Source organism: Cololabis saira, chromosome 23, assembly GCF_033807715.1.
Source record: "Cololabis saira isolate AMF1-May2022 chromosome 23, fColSai1.1, whole genome shotgun sequence".
In the NCBI taxonomy this organism is placed as follows: Eukaryota; Metazoa; Chordata; class Actinopteri; order Beloniformes; family Belonidae; genus Cololabis; species Cololabis saira.
The window spans coordinates 20,355,189-20,377,989 of record NC_084609.1 but is presented as its reverse complement, the minus strand read 5'-3'; the positions used below and the strand labels follow the sequence as shown (position 1 = coordinate 20,377,989).

General features: G+C 40.2%; 1 protein-coding gene across 14 annotated transcripts in view; it reads left to right on the top strand.

Moving 5' to 3' along the window:
• The window catches only part of nrcama (neuronal cell adhesion molecule a), an 88,723-nt gene that overhangs the window by 13,418 nt on the left and 52,504 nt on the right, over positions 1-22,801 (top strand). For 13 of the 14 annotated variants that reach the window (XM_061715009.1, XM_061715014.1, XM_061715010.1 and 10 more), the window contains exon 2: positions 20,299-20,347. The gene's annotated coding sequence lies outside the window, so the exon portion shown is untranslated. Of the gene's footprint in view, positions 1-20,298; positions 20,371-22,801 lie in introns of all 14 variants that reach the window. The other variant, XM_061715002.1, reaches the window with a different exon arrangement.

The following is a 22,801-nucleotide window of genomic DNA, read 5'->3' as shown; positions in this document are numbered from 1 at the left end:
TAAACTCAAATTAGATTTGTTCAGTTTCTTAATACAGTGTTTATGTGTCTGTGATGTCTTTTTTTGAATCCCAATTCTCATTAAATGCATTGAGCTGAAAATTCTACATGTGTAACGATGTAGTAGTTTTCTTTTCCTTTTCTCCAGCTAATATTGCTATGATTAATATTGTACTTTGGAAGTGCCACGAACACAAGCTTGTTGCACTCTTAGTGATGTTATAAAATATGACATTTGACCTCAAGCAATTTTTTAATTGTAATGACTCGGACGCCTGCAGGGCTGCGCAATGCTCGGCACCATGCCGGAGTGTTCTTTTCTCCCATGTCCTCCCAGCATTTTCCCACCATATGCACACTGCTGGTATTGACCCTCAACCCACTCCATCTCTCCTCCATTCTCTGCTCTGATCCATGACTCACAAAGCCCATTTAACCTTTATTCAGTTAAATGCAAGCCAGCACTTGGTTTCTGCCCACTGGCTGCAAACATCAAGTATCTCTTGTATCTATTTTTTGTTGTTTCTGCTACTTTTATGGAAGCGCTGCAGAGTATTGCTCATGATAGCCTTATTTCGCTTTTTTCATACGTGTCTATAAAGGCACTACTGGTTCATGCGATGCACATAATAAAAAGGCTTTACTGATATTTACTCTTTATTTCTTCAGGAAATGACTCAAGTCTCAGAAAAAGTAAAAATAAAGGAACTCAGAATCAAACAAATGTAAGAAACACCTTTGCTATGCTACACTTACTCAACCCAGTGATCTATTACAGCTATGTGATATGTATTACCTGTGAGATATTTAGTCTACAAAAGCCCCATTAATAAGTGAGAGAGTTACTTTTCCAAAATGGGTATCATTTTCTTCTCCCATGGTAGTTTCCTCTGTACACACTCGCACAACCAGTTAACGCAAGCTATCGGGTGACTAGGGAGTGTCCTGTAAGTGCAGGATCCCACCAACTGTCACTGCTTCAGAAAGCAATGATACAGTTAATCCTGCTGCTTTTCATGTGTTTGACTTTCATCTCCACAAATACTGAACACTTCAAGATATTTATGGTGTAGAAGTGTTTTATTTAAGCCAATGGATGAAAAAAAAGCAAAATTTTTTGTCAGGCCTGCTGTAAACTTCATCTGTATTTCTTGACCTTCATCTTCATTGTTTTCAGTCTCGATGTATAAAATACAAAAATGTTTACTTTATATTATCTGAAAGTCAAATTCTGCAAAAAGAAATCTTTCATACTGTGATTTGTTTCCGTTCTTGCAGACATGCTGACTTCAGAGTTTCAGAAAAATCCATACTTTGCACTTGTACAATTTGTACAATGTTCCTCTGGTTGTTAAACTAAGAAGTTTACATACTTAAGATGTCCATATGATCGCATGAAATGGATAAAATTACCCACCACCAACCCTCAAAAAAGGCAGCAAGATCTTGCTTGAGAGCCAGTGTTTGTCCCTTCAGGGCTACTGTAGTAACCCACATGATGGAGAAGTGAGGAGGGTTACTCAATTCTTGAATTTAAATGTATATTCTTGATGTAATAGAAAAAAACAAAAGCCCACAAATTCCTATTTTCAACTAATTAAAGGAGCTTGAGGCTCCTTTTAAGAAATTAGACTCTCTAGCGCCACGACGGCCGTTGGGGGTACTGCAGCCAACAGTGAAGCCGGCACGGGAGAACGGGGAGAACGCGCCTGCAGCGTCATGTGACGTCACATCCACAGCCCAGCGCGGGAAATTCGGGACCGAATTGCAGCACATTTTGCAGCACACAGCCTGTTCAAGGCAACAGAGAGATACACTAGACTAGAGGGCTCATTCTTTTGGGTTTGGAACGCTTCATCTGACATTATTACTAGAAAACTTAAAATGTATACGGATTTTTTTCATAAATCTTGCCACAATCCGGCCTCAAGCTCCTTTAAAGGAGCTGTATGTAAGAGCAATAATAAAACGAATCATAAAATGACCCCGATATGTCAACAGACATTTAAAAATCATGTTCATTTCAAATACTTATGTCACTGACAACAGCACTCAAGCCAGGATATTCCAGTTTAAAGAGAGGAGTTGCAGCCCTCAACTGATGTTTATGTTGTCATTTTTTGTTTTGGCCTGAAGCTCCACCCTCCACCTATCTCCCAATCACGAAGTCGGTATTGTTTCTGAAGCTCCACCCTCCACCTATCTCCCAATCACCAAGTCAGTATTGTTTCTGAAGCTCCACCCTCCACCTATCTCCCAATCACCAAGTCAGTATTGTTTCGGCATCCGGGTTGCCAGCTCGGCTCTAATTATGGCAGCCATGGCAGCCTACGTTCCTGCTGCATTCTGCAGCCTACCTGGCAACCTCTGGTCGGGGGGAGGAGGGGGAGGGTACACGCCGCTCAACAATATTTTGAAAGTGACTGCAGTACCAGTTTTGGCCAGTTCTTACAGACCGCTCCTTTAAACTGAGAAAAGCACAGTTGCAGACAGGGGTGAGTCAGCATTTCTGTCAATACACTGACAGTTTAAAGTCAAAATAAGTTGAAATAAATGTTTTCTGAGTTAATGACATTTCAGGAAAGTGTGTTATACACCCCAATGCATCCAACAAGATTCATTTCTGTGTTAAAAGCAGTACAGCTAGGTAGTTAGCTGTTGATACTACTGTATATGGCGTGGTTGACTAGATTTATTCTTTAGGCCTTTCCCTTTAGAAATCACCACAGCGATCATTCATATTATCTTACCCTGTTTTCTGCATCTTCCTCTGTCACACCATCTAGCTACATATCCTCTTTCACCACATCTAGAACCCTTCTTTTTGTTCTTCCCTCTTTCTTCCCCCTTTCTCTTTTTCTCCTGCACCAATGTTTTGACTCCACCTCACTACACCTTTGTGTCCGAACAGCTCGATTTTGCCTCTCTTACTATACTGTATGTCCACTATGGCTAATCAAAGCTGTTCATCGGGTTAGGTTTTTTTTTTTTAATCCAGTCCATCCCAAAGGAAATCTAATCTCTGCCACCTCCAGTTTTGTGTTCTGTTTCTTGGTCAGAGCTGGTCTCACTCCAATCTTGTACACTACAACCTTTCCCTTTACTCTTGTTGCTACCCTTCTATCACAGATAACTCCAGATACTTTCCTCCAACCACTCCACTCTGTCCACACTCTGTCCACTCTCTCTCCACTGTTGAGCCCAAGTATTTAAACTCCTGCCCTTTCTTTACCTCTACTCCTCACATCCTCTCTTTTCTGCTTTCTTCCCTTTCATTTACCCAGCACTTTGGTAACCTGGAGAACTTTTGACATGCAAGGCTAAAAAAATAACTGTTGAATATCACCTCATTTGGCAAACATGGCAAAGCTTTCCATTGGTGTAAGTAGGCCCACGGTGAAGATAATGTACTGTAGCTATTAGGCAACGCAGTGCCCACTCTACCTGACAAAATGATAGGGTCCATCCGGCCATAATGATGAGATGATTCCTGTTTGAATAATTGATGTCCACTTTCACATTATGTGCAAATATGTATCTTGTGTTCTTGTGTTAGAAGCACCATTCCCCATTTAGTGAGTCAAAGCCAGGCATCAAAATATTATACTGAACAATGAATTGTTGAAGGACTTTCTCCTATTGTTAATGGTACTTGCAAGCTGTTAGAGGCTGTCACTCAGCCAAATAACAGACGGATTAGGTTTGTTTGAGCTTGATCCAGTTTTTCTCAAGAAAATATATGTTTTGTGTGCCATTTTGTTTCATTTTCATTTCTAAACTATCAGCATAGGGAGAGACTATTTGCATGATGACACTATAACTGGAGAAACTATTGTTTAAGTACATGTTTCAGTTTACCTGCACACTAGTGGATGTTGAAAATGGACCTGTAAACATGTAGTGTGATGAGGCTGCATAGAAATATAATTTGAAAGTGTGTGCTAAAAGTCCATAAAACTAAATAACCAGCGGGGTAGAAAGGTATACTCTATAGTCTTTGGGATTCATAAAAACATGATACAACACACATTCATTTATAATGAGCATCAGATGTAAGAAATCCAGTCAAGTCAGGTTGTATTGTCACATTATTGATCCTGGGATTAGGGGAGGGTCCCAGAGGACACTTGTGTTGCTGGAGGCGATATAGGTTAGTGATTCCTCATGAGCTCATTAAGACAGGATGGACAGAGTGGAGGAGGTTCATTTGCCTTATTGGTCTGTTAGTCTTTGTACCCAAGATGGACATTTTGTCAATTTTGAACCTCCCCAATTCTGACTAGAGCTGGACTATAATAGTAGATTTGACCAATTTTGCTGTTAAGTAATATAGCCAAGGTTATACGACAAAGATTTAGTTTCACAGAGCAACCTTGACATTACTGTTCTGCCGAAGGCAGTAAATGGTCCACAAATAAAGCTTCTAAATACAATGGAGGACACATTTGCACAGATTGATTAGTGTCCCAATGTAAACTTTGGGCTGCTTTGCTGTGAGCAACACACATTAACTCAGACAGCATCTGTTTTTGGAGTACTAAAGTGCTGACTGGAGCCTTTGTATAGAGATGGCTACAGCCTCTCTTTTAAAAGTGGGTCCAGGCTGTCTGGCTGGCCGTGGGCTCAACACCACAGGCCAACTAGGCAGTGGAACCCCGGTGGGCAGCACTGTGCTTGTCTGTTTGCAAGTGATGCCTGTGTGTATGCAGAGTAAGCTGCTAGGGTGTACAGCTTTGTTTGGTGCATTACAGTGAAAGGCTGAGCTCGGAAGTTTTCCAGATGGTGTTATTGATCTTCCTTTGGATTTTCTTGCATTTACATGAGCGAGGCCTGCCACCAGGGCCTGAGAGCAAGTGTTGCTTAAAAGTTGAAAACACTTGACATAAATACTAGATCATGGTTTTCAAGAGGTTTTTTTCCCCCCAAATCCACAACTGATCAATCAATTAGGTGTCAGACCACAGATGAGAAATTATTCTGAATACAGTTCTGGTAAAGAGGTCATATCTCCATTAGGGCTGGGCGATATATCGAGATTTTAATATATATCGATATATTTTCAAACGCGATATGGTACGAGACAATATCGTTTATATTGATTAAAAAAAAAATATATATATATATATATATATAAATATATATATATATATATATATATATATATATAAAAAAATATATTATATATATATATATTTTTTTTTTATGATTTTGATATAGCTTATTTTGTGACAAATTGACTTGAATGTTTTATTTGAGATTTGCACAAATGTTTTGTTATTTGCACAACTGTCAACCTCAGTGGAAAAGTCTGCCTGTTACTGTCTACATTGTATTAATTGCACAGTGAATTTGAATTTAATTGTTATGCAGGAAAGGGATATTTGTTTTATTTTATTCAAGAAGCATTTTTATTCTATATATGCAGGCAGTTTATTTTTATTTCATTTGTTTTATACATTTTGATATTGTGCAGACCTCTGTTAATAACCTGTGTGACATTTGGCGCGAGGCTTTGTATTAAAACTGACAGTTTTTTTAAGGGTTTGCCTCAGAAAAAAATGAAGCTAACAGAGATGCTATGCTATAATGCTTTGGGGGAAACCCCAATTATGGCACAGAAAAAATATCGATATATATATCGAGTATCGCCATTTAGCTAGAAAATATCGAGATATGACTTTTGGTCCATATCGCCCAGCCCTAATCTCCATGTTAAAAAGATGCTCATCTAGTAGCTAGTAGTACTGCCATACCAAAGCATTTTGTCGTGTCTAGAACTGGTGTACGTTGTATCATTGCAATACAAGGAACACAATTGCAAAGTACTAGGAGATAGATTTTGTTAAAAACAAACTGGGATGTAGTTGAATGTGCAGGATTTCCAAAACTCTGAAGAGGAAAATTGCGAACGACATCAAAAAGAATCCCCAGATGACTGGAAAGAGGATTGTTACCTAAACTGACTTCCTCTGGACTGGATGTTTCACGGTAGATTGTTGCGAGGACTCTTCACCGCGGTGACCTTTGAGGTCGTCATCCAGTAAGAGCTCCATTGCTCTCGCAGTGACACATCAAAGCCAGACTGAAGTTTGCCTATAAATCAATGAAACATGGGGATGAGTTTTGGAAGTTGCTTCTTTGATCTGTCCACACTAGACTTGAGCTGTTTGAGCACTTGGACGCTACTTTTGCTTGGCGAAGGAAGGGAGAGGCCAGCAGCCCAAAGCATCATGTTGTAAAGATCTATTGCTTCTTCGGGGGCAGGGAACCTTTTTTTAGGTACATGGGATCGTTACAAAAGAGAATAAAGAATATATTTGCTGCCAGTCTAACTTTATGTCCCTGCTGGGAAAAAAACAGCGACCCAAAACTCACAGCCGTATTGATTATATATGGAGGGAGCTCAAGGTCTAACTCTACGCTCAGAAACCATGCAGTTGGGTGAAATGTAACACTTTGTCATGGTAGAATGGGCAAAGATCCCTCAAGAGACATGCAAAAACTTAGTCTGAGCCACCAGAAGAAATTTCCAATTCTAAGTCAATAAAGTGTACAGGATTAATTGCTAGAGGGCTGATATTTTTCCCTTGGGATATTTGTTTCCTTCTCGTTTCATTAAACACATTAGTATTGCGTTTTAATTTAGTTTAAAAGAGATTTGTCTTTGTTTGAATCCAAAAAAGCTTTAAAAACGTTAAGTTAAGTTTGTTCATTTTCATGGAAAGGAGTTTACTTTGATTCATTTTCACCATATAAAACAACTAAAAACTCTTGAAGTCCATATAGGTTTGATCAAATGCTGTATTGTGGATTATTTTTCAGGATGTACGGCACAAAAATTGGGTGGAACGTAGTGCCTTTTGCAAGATGCTGTCACGTCACAGATGTTCAGCAGTAAAGAAAAAATATAGTGGCAAAGTTAATTAAAATCTAGCCCTCGAGCCAATTTGTCAGTCAGAGGCTCCCCACCAGATCCAGGAGTTAAAGAGCAACATCCATCTTGTGAATTTGTTCTTAGCAGCTACATGTAATTTCTCCAGTCTAAATTTAAAACAATTAGCTAAAAGATGCTAAAGCATTCTTCTCCAGGAACAAAACAAACTTCAAAATTTAGGAAAAATTCCACTTGTTTTACCATAGTGACCCCCTTCATTTTCACCTCCATAATTTTGGCATTTTATTGGATAATTACTTGTCATTTCATAAATAACAATTTATTTTTCTTTGATCTTAATTTTTTCATTTAACTTACTAATTTTATTCATGTAACACTTCATGAATACTATCCATCTACTAGAAATAAAAATGGGAACATACATTTTTAAGAGAATGATGTCTTCTACTTTGCGTGTAAGCATAACAGATGTTGGAAAATTATTCAGGGAATCTCCTTTCCGGTGGATTTATTTCTGAGGAATATCCATCCATTTTCTATACCCGTTTAATCCTGTGGAGGCTCATCGGGGGCGGTTGGAGCCTTTCCCAGCTCATTCAAGGCGAGTCAGAAAATCCATAAATACATATATGAATATATATAAAACATTGCATTTACATATAAGTACTTTTAAAATGATGGGATTGTGATATTAAAGTACTGCGAACATGTGACTGCTTGGGCTTTCAGACCAGTGTGGCTGACTCTGGTTTGTTTTGCCTGGATTTGACTGCAGGATTGTTTGGTAAATTTGTTTAATGAAAATAAGGACAAAGGTAGGGAGCAAACAAAGCAGGTGCATTTGTATGTGTGTGTGTGTGTGTGTGTGTGTATGGTTATGTGTGTGAACTTTCTGGTTAAATGTGTGTCCGTTCTGTCCTGCTGCAGACCTGCACATGGCAGCAACCACACCACTGTGTTATTGAACCATGACAACATCCAAATTAGCCATATGAAGCTCTTTTATCTTCTTACGCCGATGCGATCATGACTCATGGCTGTCAGGCAGTCCGGGCAGGTCTCAGGAACGTTTCCACATGGCCGTCGCAGCTTCATTAAGACTGCTTTTGTTTTCCGACAAAACACTGCAACATTAACAAAGAGACGAACGCCATGCAAGTGGCAGCTGAGATTTATTCAACCTCGAGGCCCATAAACAATTATGGCACTTTTGAATCCAAAAGCGAAACACACAAATGAGTTAATTCAGTTGACACAAAAGCCCTAATAGAGCGTAATGCTTCTGTGTAAATAGACTTTTTTTGTCTGCTCATACTATAGCCTCGAGTACTTGCTCAGAAGTGGACAGTAAATTTGGAATCTGGTCAGTCTTGTGAAGCGCATGTTTCAGAGTGTTCGTTTTCAATGAAAAGCAGCGGGTGAGTGGAGTGCAATTAGTCACTTGGTGTTCGGCATGTAGATGCAAAAAACTCCACTGGTGACAAAACTCAATCCAGTCCTCCAAACCGTACGTGCTGTGCTCATATTGCATTTGTCTCATTGTGCCCACATTGCACATTACGAAGTCTTACTGTTAATGTGAGAGTTTTAAACATCCATACGATCAGGATATAAGTGTTTTTTGCTAGTAAGTTCATCTTTGGAGGTTATGCTCCCGGAGATCCCTGTGACCCTGAATTGCAGTAAAAGAGGATGGATGCTGTTGTTGCCTGGTTTACAGGCAAACCTTTCTGACAGTTTATTTCTTGACTGCATATTTACTTTCCTTTTTTGATTTTAGTAGCCACTTACTTTCACATTGACCTGCTTTTAGTGAGGTTTAGGAATTAAAAACTGACTGGTATGGGTTAGAAAAACATCTTGAAATAGATGCTCTCACAAACAACTGCAGCTGCAACGAGGATTAGTCCCAGCACATCTGCTGACATTAGTGAAATACATCCTTTTTAAAGTCCTGTTGCTGCGTGAGTGGAGGAAAAAAAAGATTATTCATGTATCTAAGTTCTGATACACACATTTTACCTCAGGAGCGGGTTGAAAACGGCACGCCTCTATGCACTGATATAGAAATGTGGTTGTTGGTTGATTAGTCATCACGAGGTGCTGCCACCTCCATTAAAGCGGAAGTTTTGGTTCTTTTGTTTCATGAAACTCAAAACCAACTGCCGATGATGAAGGGGGGGGGTGATAATTTGGTGGTTTTGTAGCTATAGGACCTGTGCACCTGTGAGTCAGCCGTTAAATGCTCTGCATACAAAATTGATCTAGAGTTATGTGATTCCAACAGGTGAAGCTCGGTCGTGCTTTAGCAAGATGTTTTCAAAGAAGTAGGACTAGTCAGAGGTCAGGCCTCAACTCGATTGTAATGCAAAAGAAAGCTGAGCACAAATGAATGTTTGCAAACAGTGCTGAAAAGACGCTTCATGCTTTCTTTTTTATGTCTTTTTTAAAATGATTGTCTGGTGTGAGACGAGTAAGACGTGTTAGTGTGACAAAGCTGCAATCACAGTCCTCATGTTGTGGCTTTGTTGAACTATTAAAAGCATGATTCGTTAAACCCAATTTCATCACGGCCACACTGCCAATCCAAAATAACGAGTGGAAAAGTCCCACTCCACTGATGTTACTAATATTAGCAGACCTCAATTCTCTGGTCTTCTTCCTTTATCTCTCTTCGGCGGAAGATAGGGAGTCAATATTATATGTCTCCCAGGCATCCCATAGGCCCATAGTTTGTACTATTTGCGCAGTCTTATCAATAGGCCTTTTGTTCCTCACGCTCTCATTTCCACTGCTATGTTTCTCGTCGACCTCCAGTTCCATCGCTTTCTTTAACATCTGTGTCCATCTTTGCTTTCCCGTACATTCCCTTTGTCTTGTTACCTAGAATGAGACGGTCTCCAGGGTGCCGGCTGCTTGGACACTTTTTCTAAGTGTTTCAGACATGACATGTCACTGATGGTCAAATCGTGCCCTGTTAAAGTCTCTCGTGTTATTCTGTTTGACACTCCCCGTGGCGGCGGCTGCTGTGTTGTTCCACCTGGGTTTTTGAGTGTTTTTATACGTAAAGCACATAAAAAATCTTTCATGTGCCGTTTTACTTGACCTGATCTCCAAGAAGTGAACATATTCAATTGTCAAATGTTATTTAAGTATTTTGAAGGAGACAATATGCTTTTCTCCCATGTTTTACAGTCACCAAAGACAGAAAAAGGCCCCCAAAAATTATAAGTATTATGTTGCAATATGACCATATGACATGAATCATAAGGTGAAAATGCTTTTCTGTTGCATCTAAAGTTATTGTTATTATTTTTAAACTGGTTCCTCTTAGATAATTGTAGTTCTATCAAATTCTAGCTGTATACTTTTCTTTAAAAGGCTTTCAACTGAATTTATATTGCGTTAAGGTAGGAAGAAAGTAATGGAGAAAAATTCAACAAGCCTCATTTGACGTTCCCTGTTTTGGAGTTTGAGGTATTACTTGGATCATCATCCTGTAGTTGAAGCTGTAGTCTTTTCATCTTCAACTCTTTTACATGGGATGTGTGCTCCCACGTTTTTTTTTCATTCACTTTCATTCACTACCAGCCAAAAGATGTCTGTCACTGGCTGTGGCACAACCAGTCCCAAACCATGACTGATCCACTCCCATGCTCAACAATTGAAGAAGTACGGTACTCTTTTCTAGTTCAGCCACAAATATCAATTATATATGTTCAAGTGGAGTTCAGGTATCTTGGCTTTAAATGAGGGGGATTGGTTAACAGATCAACTCAAGAACTGCAGTGATGCAGGCTCTTAAGACAATGCTTTCTGTTTATCAAGCGATTTATGTTCATACCTTCACCTATGGTCATAAATTGTTGACGATTGTGGAAACAAGTGGTTGACATTACTGTTTCCTGCAGGGTGGTTGTACTTGCCCTGATTTTGGGTGAGATGATCAGACATTTAATCTTCTCGGGTACTCAAAGTAGATTCCCTGGGCCTTCATTTCTTGAGGTTCAGGCATCAGGTCAGGATGACCCCTGGACTCCTCCCTGGGAAGGTTCGGGCATGTCCAACTGGGAGAACTTATTCCTGGCTAGCCTGGGAATACCTCTATGTCGCCATGTAAGAGTTGGAGGAAGTGGCTTGAGAGATGGAGGTCTGGGAGATAGATAGACACACTGAGAAATCACCTTCTTGAAACCCCTGCTATTATCACTCTCTTTTGTGAGCATCAGTTGTTTTTGTTTTCAGAATCCTGTTGGACTCCTTAGTAGCTGAGTACTTCTAAAGCTTTGAACTTTCCATCATCTGGTCTTTTTTAATGCTGATCATAAAGAAGTGAGTGTGAAGAGTGTTGGAGCCAAGAAAAGGCGATTTGTCAGATTTCTTGGGTGTCTAAGCTTTTGCATGATGCACTTCTCTTTACAACCGTAGCTTTTTATTTCACAATACCCAAAAACCGGTAAATCTTTAGCTGCACTTAAAATATGAGTCCTCTGGCTTCCTAGATGGTTTAAAACTCACCAACTTTCATAAATTACCATCAGAAGTAATCAAAAACTGCAATAAGTAGGTTAACCCAGCAAGGAATTCACAATGTCAGTATTCCATGGTTTTCTGTGTATCATTCTGCCTTGTATCCTTTTTCTACAGCCTTCGTCTTTAATGCATTTGTGGAGTGTTATATAAGGTAGCACTCCCAAACATAGTACTTTAATGCATGTTCTGTTTTGGATAGTAAGCCCAATGTTGGAAAGGTCCCTTGTATGACGACATGTTTGTATTAAATGAGGTTTTATAGCTTTTTTTGGGGTGGGGGGGCTGCAGAAGTCCAGAGGTTAACATAGAAATAAAACTCTATGGCAGGCCTCTCATTCAAAAATGGCTGATATTATGGCTGATATTATGCTGCTAAGCATCATATGGTGAGGCATTTAATTTGCATTGGTGGCGGTCCTAATAGACAATCTTTTTAAATCCTCTTGCAGGTCTTTTTCCATAGTCAGTCTGATTCTTCTTCTGTTCTTCCCCCCACTCCTCTCATGTCATCTGACTTCTGTTTCTCTGCTACTCTGATGCAAAATGAGTCCGATGGTTGGACCAGGTCCCCAAAGAGCTAATTTTTGATTATTTTTACAATGCTAGATGAAAAATACTTTGGACTATTCTTTAATCTTGTCTCATCTCTCTTTTTCTCTGTGGGACACTCATGATGACTGCTGTGTGCATTGGGTGGTGTTGAGTGGGAGCACTGCAGACGGGAGGATTGTCCCTTTAACTTCCTTAAGGGAAGACAGGGAAACTTTGAGGAGGCAGTAAATCTCTGAGATTAAACCCAGCTCTCTTAGACTGCCCTGTTTTTGTATGGGACTGGACTGTGTGTGTTGGCTGTCATCTGAAGGATGCTCCCAGACTGTTAAAATTAAAAACCTTCAGTATAGTCATGGTAACCAACCCTTCCTCTCGGTCTCTCTCGCTTACACACATTTGCAAAGGTACACACTTCACGAGAGGATATATGGGTTTGAGCTGTTTCTTGGAGACCGTGGAGATTTAATAAACAGAGAAGGACCAACCTGACAGTGCTCTGTGGCATTTTTCAGGGAAGTTACATCTTAGAGCACATTTATAACAATTTTGTACTCTGGTTTTCATCTGTGTGGGTACTTGATACTTCATACTGCTATACTTCATATTCCAAATACAAACAATGGAGGTTTTTAAGAAAAGAATGACTAAATTAGGTCAGGTTTTTCTTTTGCTGATCTGAAATGTTATCCCCTTAGTGTAAATAGTTTCACAGTAAAACACAAAATACACAAAGATTATACTGTTGTTTTATGGTGCATGAACAGTAATTTACATCCTGTCAGTGGGGGGATGACAGCTGCATACCCAGAGCCAGTGCACCATGCAGAGGTTGAGGTGCAGAGAGATAAGATCGGAGTTCGTGACTCACCAGACTGGTACTGGCGTGCCATGTCTTCATGAATACCTTCTCTAACCTCAAGTCCTTTTGAGCCCTTGAAGCCTGCCACCAGGAAGGGGTGCTTGCATGTTTGGATAGTGGGGTGAAGTCCGTGGGAAGCTGGGGTCCAGTGTAAGAGCCAGAGTAGTGTTATAGATAGAGGTGTAATCCACTAACTAATTATCCAAATCCAGGTGATGGAGGGTAAAGCCTAAGCACAGAGGTCCAGAACACCCTCCCTGCTACTTCCTGCAGGTCTTCTGGGGGCATACAAAGACATAGCTGAGAGACATAATTGCTCCAGTTTTACCCAGTGGTGTAAAGTAACGAAGTACAAGTACTTCGTTATTGTACTTAAGTAAGATTTTTGAGAATTTGTACTTTTATTGATACTTTCATTTTTCTGTACTTTTACTTTTACTTCGTTACATTTTCAAGGAAAAAATTGTACTTTTAATCCGCTATATTTAAAATTGGACACGTCGTTACTCGCTACAAATTAAAGAACAGCACAGCGGGGGCTGATTTATGGTTCCGCGTTACACCGGCGCAGAGCTACGGCGTAGGGTACGCGGCGACGCACAGGTGTGCGTCGATTTAACGTGGAACCATGGCGGACGGGAAGGAAGGGGGGCGCGTGAATATACCGAGAAGGAGCCGCATCTCCCGGGAGAGTTGCGCCGCAGAGGCGGGCCGGAAGGCCGGAGGAACCGCCGTCGCGTCGAGTACCGATGAGGACTGAAGCCTGAATTATGGTTCCGTATGGTTACGCAACGGGCTCTGCGTTGGTGTAACGCGGAACCATAAATCAGCCTTAAGCGGCAGCCGACGCGTGTCCATGCGCACCATTCTTTGATTCCACCCCTTCTAAGGTGGTTTTGGCATTTAAAAGTTCAAAAGTCTCATCCTTTTATTTGCATATTTTTGCTGCTCTGATTATGCATCTGTGGATGCATTGGACTGTCGTGATGACTGTCTGTGAAGGAAACAATAAAAAGCATAATTGAAAAAAAAAAAAAAGTCTCATCCTTTATCAGCTGGGGTTGCTTAATGTTGTCACTGCATACTACAGGCTGGGGGTGAACCTGTCAGCGGGGCCAATGGGGTACAGCAGCAGTGATGAGCAAAGGGAGAAATTAAAATGGGGTAATGGAAACAAACGCTAAAGGGGTCAGAATAATATCACCATTATTTAGAGTTGTAAGCAAATTCTTGGATTCTTGATTTCTTTGCAATCCTTTTGAAAATAATTTTGTACTTTGAATTTTGTACTTTGTACTTTGTACTTTTTACTTTTGTACTTAAGTACATTTTACACCATGTACTTTTGGTACTTTATTATATTTAAGTTGAGGTACTTTTATACTTTTACTTAAGTAATGTTCTTAATGGGTACTTTTTACTTTTACTTAAGTAATTTTCAAGCAGAAAATTTGTACTTTTACTTAAGTACAATATTTTTGTACTTTTTCCACCTCTGGTTTTACCTGTGACTGCCTCAGGGCTTCCATGCCCAAAACACCTCCCGGCGGTGGGGGGGGTGGGGGGGTCATCCCTTAACACATCTTCTGGCTTTACTCAATCAGTGCGGTTTCATTGGCAACAATCTAGCTAAGGATTAAACTGGATTTTCTGAGAAATCCAAGGATACATGCGCGAGAAGTAGGGTTGGGCGATATATCGAGATTTTAATATATATCGATATATTTTCAATCGCGATATGGTACGAGACAATATCGTTTATATCGATTACATTTTTTTTTTTTTTTTTTTAATGATTTTGATATAGCGTATTTTGTGACAAATTGACTTGAATGTTTTATTTGAGATTTGCACAAATGTTTTGTTATTTGCACAACAATTTGCACAAAAAGTCTGCCTGTTACTGTCTACATTGTATTAATTTCACACTGTATTTTAATTTAATTGTTATGCAGGAAAGGGATATTTGTTTTATTTTATTCAGCATTTTTATTCTATATATGCAGGCAGTTTATTTTTATTTCATTTGTTTTATACATTTTGATATTGTGCAGACCTCTGTTAATAAAAGGAACCTGTGTGACATTTGGCACGAGGCTTTGTATTAAAACTGACTGTTTTTTTAAGGGTTTGCCTCAGAAAAAAATGAAGCTAACAGAGATGCTATGCTATAATGCTTTGGGGGAAACCCCAATTATGGCACAGAAAAAATATGGATATATATCGAGTATTGCCATTCAGCTAGAAAATATCGAGATATGACTTTTGGTCCATATCACCCAGCCCTAGCCAGAAGTCAATCGATTATTGAGTGAGGTGGCGTCACACGCACTTTTGCGTTGGCGTTCTTCCTGTTCGTTCTTTGTTGTTCTTCTTCTTCTCTTACTGTGTTGATATTCTGGCTTTCGTGGTGTCGTCACTTCCAGAAAGGGGGAGTCCGGGGCAGTCACTAGCTCGGCTAAACGTGGGTTGCGTATACATGCTGGAATAACTCGAATTAGGACACATTATCTGGCACTACTAGCTTGATCTCAAGAGCTTCAGTTTGGTTCCAATACAGCCCGGCTAAGGTGTCTACATGGCTTTTAAAAATTCAATATCTGTGGGATTAAGGCAACAATTCGACTTTCTGTTAGTGCATGTAAATGTACTGAATGAGGAGAAGCAGTTCCTTCTATATGACTGAACATCTCACTCTCTCTATGTAAAGGAGAGTCCAGCCATGCTGCAGAGGTAACTCATTTCAGTTGCTTGTGGGCACAATCTTATTATTTTGGCCACAATTCCATTTTTTTGACCATAGGTGAGGGTAGGAACACAGATTGACAGGTAAACAGAAAGCTCAGCTCTCTCTTCTGCTTTACCGCTGATGCCTCTCTGATCCACCTGCAGTGATATTAGCTCAGTATGCAAGAACACAGCCACTCTCACTGTCAACCATCTGCACTACAACTACTCAAATTTAAAACTCTGATTTTTCAAAGCTTTTGTGCCACCTTGATGGGCCACACTGCAACTGCATGTCTGGCAGACTCACTTTGTCTTTGAAAGTGTTTTTCCACGGAACTGAGTCTTCACTTTCAACAACCAAAGTGAACTGAAGCATGACTGCATGTGACATTCATAGCCACCAATGACTGAAGCTGAATGGTACATATAGAGGAACACACAGAGAAAGACCCCAGAAGGACAGACAATGTATATTTTAGCAAACATCCAGTTTGGCAGGGGGGGTTGCAATGGTTGCAGCCATTTATCTATATTCTATGGTTTAAACCTTTCTGCGTGTGTACAGCTGCTTGACAAGAAATAATAGTAATAATTAATAGTTATCTACCATAACTGCTTTAACAATAGCTTCCATTTACTAAAGATACATCTTTATCTATAATTTGTAGTTCTAAAAAAAAAATCTAATCTTAATTTACAGCAGGTTTTTGCAGCCCCGACGACCTTTCAGTCGGCCAGAAACTACCAAGGAGGAAGACTTTGTGCTGAATATGAAGTACTCGTTAAACATCAGCGCTTCCCAAAATGCCAGCAGTTTTGCATTTGATTATTTATTTGTTATTGTTGTGGGTTTTTTTCATTTCTTTTTTCTTCCCTAATACAATTTAGATTTTTCTGTGCCCAAGGGACCAATGTGTCTGTATGGCCCGACATGGTCCACTAAACCCAACATGGACACAATTTTAATGAAATCATTTGTCATTTGTCCGCAACAAAAGTAATATGCACATGGATATTTATGGGCAGCAGATTTGCACACATGTGCATGCATACATACATACACACACAGTTTCTTTTCACGCACAGATGGCATGTCTGACACTAAACAAAACCGCCTTCAGGCTCCAGCAGACAGACAGTAGTTTTTGCTACCCAGGTGCTACTTTCTGCAGAGCTGACTAAGATGCCGTGGGTGCACTTTTCTCCCGACTATAGCCTGAAACGTAGAGGTGGTTGCAAATACCTAACACCTCATCTCTTTGTCTCGTGTGGAGAAGAGTTCTGCAGAAATGAAATGTCTGGGTCTGCTGCTGTTTGCACTGCTCCAGGTCAGTTGCCTTCTGGACTTCCAGTGAGAGTCGGCCATATTTCATCAATGTGTCAAATTGTTTCATCCTGCATTGATTTAAACAGATCACCCTCACTTTATTATAGAGAGATGAAAAACTACAGATCAATTCCTAACTGATAAAAAATGTATTTTGAGCGCAACTTCTCATAACCATAGAGCCAATGATATCACCAAGGCAACAGTGGGGAGCCTATAAGACAAAAATCTCAATTAGATGTTGCTCCTGAAGTCTAAGATAAAAAAGGAGGTTTCAGTCTGTGGCTTTGGCTATAGCTTATTAACATTGTAGATTGCTAAAAAGAAGTCAAAACTACAAAACAAACACTGCAAAATGACGTCCTTTAACAAATACTTAATACATTTGGGTGCATCAAACATATTTTCATCTTTTTGTGATGTAAACCAGGCAGTTTGGAAATGCATGTTGGTCACTTGTAACCATTCAAAACCAGATTGATGTTTGCTTACGTGAAATGCTAAGCGGGGATTGCTTTCACCCAGCTGTGTGGCCGCAGAGTGGAGTGGGGTGACCGGGCACTTGGGGTCTGGATTTAACACGTTTTTTAGGCAGCTGCTACTGGTGCTTATTGCTGAGACCCTTTAGCCTTAGGGATTATGGGCACACGCTCACACTTTTATTCGTGCCTGAGGTCACTTATTCTACCACAGTGGAAAAATCAGACGCTTGTAATTCACCGACTCCCAGTGGATCCATAAACTCAGGTGGCTAATTGAAACAGGGGCAAGACGCAGTACATCAAAATAATACAGCACTGGGGCTCACAGCTTAGTGATCCCAGTATATTCTACTTATGACCATTTTCTCATTGAGACTATATCTATTTTTGAGTCACGAGTTCTACTAAAGGTTAAACAGATTAATTTACTCAAGACTGTGAACGGTTTTGAAATTCAGTGCTTACTCCCGCCTGGGTACTTATCGAAGTTTAAGTTAGTTTAAAACAAAGTGAAGATGGGCTATACATCGGAGTATTTCACAATGAGTCAGTTATTTTACATCAAAACCAACAGGCACCTTATTATCTTATAACTTAGTAAGATATTTTACGCTGTAACATGTTCCTTGTGAAAGTTTTTCTTCTGCAACCAGAATCTGCTCTCCAGGCAAAGATATTTGGTTTCTCCTGTTAGCAGCAGATTATCTAAACCTTTAAAGTGTCATATATACCTCAAATCATGTACAGAATTTCAAGCTCGTACCATATCATGTACATGAGAAAACTACCTTTCTTTTAGATGAGACTGTTCCCCTCATTTTGTTGCTTAGCAACAATTGATCCAATGATAAAACGTATAGCTTTGACATGTAAAACTCGTTGATTCTGTCCTAGGGAACGTGGATGAAAACAGTTAAGCTTCTGAGGTGCAGAGATACTTCGTCACAATAACGTGTCTAAGATTGTAGCATTTGTCGCTGGCAGGCACTGCAGTCCCTTCTCCTTTACCGTTACCGCTAACTGTCCGCTCACCAAGACATGTCAGAGGGAAAAAACACAGTATTCCCAGTATTGGCACATTGGATTCATCCACTTTATTTAATAGTCATCTCACACTCCCTCATGACAATCAAGGGGAATAAATTGTTTTAATTTCCTCACCCCTTCCCTTTATTTCACATCCTCGCCATCATCCTCAGTCTTCTTCAACCCGCCTTTATTTGGGATTTTATTATGAACATTGCTTAAGTTTTTTGTTTTTTTTTCAACTCAATCTGAGATTGTTAACTTTCCCTGTGCCATGGCTACCCAGAAGTTCTTGTTTTACCATCGGAAATCTCTTAAGAGACACAGCATTCAAAGCAGGGTAGGAAAAATAATTTAAAATGTAGTTGGAAATAGACTCAGTAGAAAGTATGTCTTTCACTGCCATTCGAGAACCAGGATAGAATTCCCAAAAATGGTGAACTATGTTTTAAAAACAAGTGCATTCTTTGTAGTAACATGATCATCTTGTCTTTGTGTTTCATTTTTTGTGTCTCCATGGTAACATGCTGGAACGTGGGGTCAGTTCTGCTAGGTTTTCTCCTCTGCAACCTCGCAGCTTTACTCTACTTCCCTCACTTTCATCTTTCAGTCCATCTTTGCATCTTGTTCTAGCGCTCCCTCTCTTGTCCTCTGATGATGAAGCGCTTTTAGATTTTAAGCCTTAATAATGCATGTTTTTCGATCCCTACTCGCTCTTCATTTTTTTCATGTTTCTTCTCCTTCTGTCTTTCCCTAAGCATCTCAGACACTCTTTCTCCCATCATCCCTGATCTGCCCATGCAGCCACCGTCTTCTGATGTTTCGGTGTGCTGTTGTCTTCATTCATTAGGATCTCACACCCTTTTTTTTTTTTTTGCCGTCTTTCTCCCATCTGTGTGTGCCCGTTATCGCCCCAGCTCGGTTTGCTTAGGTTCAGCTCGGATAAAATCAATGTCGCTGGGTTCAAAGCAGATCAGTCATCGGTAAAGACATATTCAGTTCAGCCGCTCGCTTTGTCATTTCTGCTGGTTTGAGTCTGGGTCATAAATGTACCTACAGCCTCACAGAAACATCCTCTCTCAAGTTCAAACGGCTCAACCTCGGCTGATTAAGGTGTCTGGCAGTCACGCAGTTCATCATCTGCCTCCCCGGAGCGAACTACAGTTGTGATGCTTCTTGTCTAAATGGGCCAGAGTTCTTTGTCCGTCACATTTGTTTTGCTAATGTGAGATGAATGGAGGGTCTTTCTGGTGATTATGATAATGCATTCGCCGTCACGAAGGGAGGCCTGTTTGCTGAGGTTGGGGGCCACAAGGCATATGCGAGTGCACGTTGGTAGGTTAGCTTTCATTTGTGTGTGCGCCCTGCTGGCCGTAGGAGTAATAAAAATGACAGGGGATGTTTTGGTTGATTGAAGGCCTCGTGTAAAGCAAGACACAGTCATTTACTGAGTATTCCCCAGAGAGCTTGGAGGATGTTCCCACGTATTCATGAGGTGCTTGTGCGTGACAATGGCCTTACTGAATGAATCGAGGTCTGTTTGCTTTTAGGAATAAAGCCCCTTGGTAAGAGATATTCAAATAGCATTTGGTAGCCGTTGCTCAAAGATTTTCTTTTCAAAGCCTATTCAAAATGATGATCATAATCATAATAATAATAACTGACTCACCGGTGGTGCTGATGAAGAAAAAGTAAAAGTTTGCATAAAAGACATGTGTAACAGAGGTTTTACAAACATCTGTTTGACAAAGAAATTGCACTGAAAAGCTCATGAGCTCACTAGACATCAGGTGGCTTTCTAGAGTACATTTTGCCTCTGTTGGGTGCTTTGATGGGGCAATGTTTATGAAATACTAAAACACAAACTCATTTCTGTTTTCCTCCTTTTTTTGCAGGTTTGAACAACCATCTGAAGACAGAGTGGCTGAGATTTAATGCTAACGCGTAAGTCAAAACCAACTTTCAAAGTGAGTTCAGAGTAAAAACATGCCCTTCTTTATTCTGCCTCCACTCTCTGGCTGTGCATTCACTAACAATGATCCCACCAAGGCACGACAAATGTGTGCTGTCACAAAACATTGCAGTGTTCCACAATCCAGAGATGACTATTTTCCTCAACTGTGCAGTCCATGGCCGTCAATAAGTCCCTAATGCCACTAGTCATTCACTAGAAACTGAATCATTACTAATTAAATAATGTAAAGTGTCTAACTTGTCGGTCCAGGGGTACACATTGCAGTGGTGGCCTCGGTTTCGCCACAACTTCTGGGATTTGTAGTGTTTCTGTGGCTGCAGCAAGGTTCGCTGAGTACCTAGTGCCTCGAGTTGATTGATAAAATTAGCAAAACATGCAGTCAGGTTGCTTGCTGCATCTCCAGCAAAATCTGGTGGCAGTTTTTCCTCCAGCATCTTTTAGCTTGTTTGTAACTTGGGTAGGCGTGCTGATATTGGGCTCCCTTAATAACACTGGCAGACAAGCCTGCTTGCTTGTCCATCTCTCACTCTCCTCGCGGTGGACTGAATGTAGCCACACTTGGACCCCTGTTACATGTTACCACATGGCCATTTCATACAGCACGCATTTCACCCCTGTTACCACTTTGCAACTGCCTCCCATGGTGGAATAACAGCATAATAGCTGTATAACGACTGCTTTCTATCAGTAATGGTTTACTTAGTGGGATATATAGGTGTTGGGGTGGGAGGTAAAGCTTTTGGGGGTTTTTAAGTTTGTCATTTTATCCTGGAGGCAGAACACCAAGGTGTCTTTCAGCTGACTGATGAACTATGGTTTTAGTGACGCTTTTGCAAGGGCTGCAGTCATTTAGAAAAAGAAAATTAGCACATAGAACATAATATTAAAAAAAAATAATCATCTGTCTATACCACTACCATACATCTACATCTATACCATCTTAGAACTGGATGGATATCCTCAGATAAGAAAAGTTTAAATGCTATAGTCAACTATAGCCTTATTCATATCACAAAAACCGAACCAGTGTGCAGAGGTGGTGATTGAAAGTCTACATACTCTTGTCATTTCCATCTATGTATTGTACATGTCTTGCCGGTCGCATGTATTTGACAAACTGATCATGAGAGAATGTGAACACCTCTTAATAAGATAGAGTCCGTTACATTCCAGTGTGTGTTGACAGAATGCCAAGGAGGAAAGATATCAGCAATTACTTTAGTATTGTGTGTTCTGTGTCCACATTATGGTTTCAATTTAGTGTTGGAAAAGATCTCTTCACCAAACATCACATTCACCATGGCCTTCAAACGGAAGACGCGTTTTCATCAAACACTGAATACCAAAGCTGAGCTTAGTGTGGAGGTGTGAGGATTTGGGGTTGTTTTTAGTGACAAGACCTCGACACTGCAGTACTCCTGATGACTCCATGAGTCATCCTCATCTCTCACTCGGGTTTGGGGTTTTCAAGGGTTTCCTTGAACGTTAAGATGCAATTTGGGATTGAAACCAAAGTTTGACTCCAGTTTTTGTACTTGACTCCATTTTCAAACTTGTGCTGACTTGAACACCTTGTTTCAGGTCTGTTTTCTTTTTGTGTGTTAGTGGTTTTGTTGCTTTTATTTTCTTTTTTTTTACCATAACCTTTTCTTTTCATAACTTTTTCAAGGGAGAAAGGTCAGTTTGCAAGGACGAAAAGTGCTGAGCGTTGAAGTGTGACTCACAGCTGACAGTGACTGATTTATCCCCTCTGCAGTCTTGGCTGTGCAGGCTTTGTATCTGCAGCATGTGCTTTCAGTAGCTAGCTCAAATGGAGGCATTAAGCTTGCCTTTGGTGTAACTTTGTTTGGCAAATATGTGTATCATTTGATCACAAATGGAAATGGTGAGGTCCAATAGCAAAACAGTGCCACAATCCTCCTAGCAATCAATTTCTGAGCCTAAAACTGTCCAGGGTACATCTTACTTCCCATTCAGTGACAGCTGGAAACGGCTCTATATCTGGATGGATGTCCTTAAACAAACTTGCTGTGAGAATCAACGTGTCAGACTTGAGCTCACTTAGAATTATAGGATGTTACAAACTTTATATTAAACTTAATTACCCTGACAACATTCATGGTTTGGATTAGCTCTAAGAAAGATTTCAATCAGCCCAAATGTTCTTACTTGGTTGGGCAGAGTTGAGCTTAGGTGGATTATACTTTATTAATTACTAAAAGGAAATTTCATAATCTTAGTGTATGGATGAGGGTGTTTGTAGCTTAGCAACAGCTGAACTTGTAATGTTAATTGCAATGCCAACAGTAAGACAGGTACTCTTAGTAGACAATATGGACAAAATGTCTCTACAAAGAAGTCGATATCTGGGCTGCAGAGAGGCTCCTTCACAGAAACACACAGAATGACAGTATCTACTGCAT